A 1,189-nucleotide genomic window follows, 5' to 3' on the forward strand; every position below is an offset into this window, starting at 1 on the left:
AATAACGATATCCGCCGCGAGCCTCAACATTCATCGGACCACATACATCAGTATGTATGATTTCCAATAAATCTGTTGCTCACTCCATTGTTCCGGAGAATGGTGTTTTAGTCATCTTTCCCAGGAGGCATGGTTCGCAAGTACCAAGTGATTCATAATCAAGTGATTCCAAAAGTCCATAAGAATGGAGTTTCTTCACGCGCTTTACACCAATATTACCTAAATGGCAGTGCCACAAATAAGTTGCACTATCATTATCAACTCTGCATTTTTTAGCTTCAATATTATGAATATGTGTATCACTACTATCGAGATTCATCAAAAATAGACCACTCTTTAAGGTGCATGACCATAAAAGATATTACTCATATAAATAGAACAACCATTATTCTCTGATTTAAATGAATAACCGTCTCGCATCAATCAAGATCTAGATATAATGTTCATGCTCAACGCTGGCACCAAATAACAATTATTCAGGTCTAAAACTAATCCCGAAGGTAGATGTAGAGGTAGCATGCCGACCGCGATCACATCGACTTTGGAAGCATTTCCCACGTGCATTATCACCTCGTCCTTAGTCAATCTTCGCTTAATCTGTAGTCCCTGTTTCGAGTTGCAAATATTAGCAACAGAACCAGTATCAAATACCCAGGTGCTACTGCGAGCATTAGTAAGGTACACATCAGTAACATGTATATCACATATACCTTTGTTCACCTTGCCATCCTTCTTATCCGCCAAATACTTGGGGCAGTTCCGTTTCCAATGACCAGTCCCTTTGCAGTAGAAGCACTCAGTCTCAGGCTTAGGTCCAGACTTGGGCTTATTCACTTGAGCAGCAACTTGCTTGTTGTTTTTCTTGAATTTCCCTTTCTTCCCTTTACCTTTTTTCTTAAAACTGGTGGTCTTACTGACCGTCAACACTTGATGCTCCTTCTTGATTTATACCTCCGCAGCCTTTAGCATTGCGAAGAGCTCGGGAATTGTCTTATCCATCCCTTGCATATTATAGTTCATCACAAAGCTCTTGTAGCTTGGTGGCAATGATTGAAGAATTCTGTCAATGACACTATCATCCGGAAGATTATCTCCCAGTTGAATCAAGTGATTGTTATACACAGACATTTTGAGTATATGCTCACTGACAGAACTATTCTCCTCCATCTTGCATCTGTAGAACTTATTG

Source organism: Triticum aestivum, chromosome 1B (genome assembly GCF_018294505.1).
Source record: "Triticum aestivum cultivar Chinese Spring chromosome 1B, IWGSC CS RefSeq v2.1, whole genome shotgun sequence".
Classification (NCBI taxonomy): Eukaryota; Viridiplantae; Streptophyta; class Magnoliopsida; order Poales; family Poaceae; genus Triticum; species Triticum aestivum.